A 224-nucleotide genomic window follows, 5' to 3' on the forward strand; every position below is an offset into this window, starting at 1 on the left:
AGCCTCTCTGCAACACAACCTGCCTTCCCCTCACCCGCTTGCACGCGCAGTGTTTTGCAAAGGCCGCGACGTCCGCCGCGCAGCCTCCGAGGGCGGCGCCGGCGAGCCTCCGCCTTCGGCCCGTGACGAAGGGCCAATGTGCTCTTTGTCATGCTGCTGCAGGTAACGAGGCTTCGGCGTCGCCGGAGGACGAGCCACAATGCGGTCGCTCCGGCGCCGGTTTC

Source organism: Penaeus monodon, chromosome 23 (genome assembly GCF_015228065.2).
Source record: "Penaeus monodon isolate SGIC_2016 chromosome 23, NSTDA_Pmon_1, whole genome shotgun sequence".
NCBI classification, from domain to species: Eukaryota; Metazoa; Arthropoda; class Malacostraca; order Decapoda; family Penaeidae; genus Penaeus; species Penaeus monodon.